Source organism: Lipotes vexillifer, unplaced genomic scaffold (assembly GCF_000442215.2).
Source record: "Lipotes vexillifer unplaced genomic scaffold, Lipotes_vexillifer_v1.1 scaffold905, whole genome shotgun sequence".
NCBI classification, from domain to species: Eukaryota; Metazoa; Chordata; class Mammalia; order Artiodactyla; family Lipotidae; genus Lipotes; species Lipotes vexillifer.
Genome location: NW_006796034.1, coordinates 1,214,321 through 1,214,792, shown reverse-complemented (window position 1 = coordinate 1,214,792; position 472 = coordinate 1,214,321). Strand labels below are relative to the sequence as shown.

General features: G+C 44.9%; 1 protein-coding gene across 1 annotated transcript in view; it reads left to right on the top strand.

Moving 5' to 3' along the window:
* The window catches only part of F3 (coagulation factor III, tissue factor), a 10,830-nt gene that overhangs the window by 9,181 nt on the left and 1,177 nt on the right, over positions 1–472 (top strand). The window lies entirely within an intron of this gene.

Genomic DNA, 472 nt, shown 5'->3' with positions numbered 1-472 from the left:
CTCTGGTTCTGCACCGTCTGGGCCCTCATACCCACAGCCCTCAGGTCCATCCTCCTAAAGCCAGCTTGAGTTCCGCTGCTCTCTGACTTCATGCACACCTAGATCGCTGCTTCCCCTGCCTCTTCTCTATCTGCTGAATTGGGTCCTTTGAGAATCATTTCAAATGCCATCTCCACCAGGAAGCCTTCTTATTGCACTAACCAGTTATCATCTCTTCTTTACTTGAATCTTGGTAGTGCTCTGTATCTCTCTTTGCACTGAGAGTTCAGCTTCTATAATTGTTGCCACCAAACTCAGCATCATTTTCAGCCACTTGTTTCTAACAGCCGTTCTTGCTTCCGTCTTCATGCATCTTTCTAGACTGTAAGCATTATCCAGTTTATTAAATCGTTTTCACCATTGTCAATTGCCCGCAAACATCTAGGGTTTGACAGATTCTTTCCTAATCGAAATGTGTTGTGGTGGAAAGAGT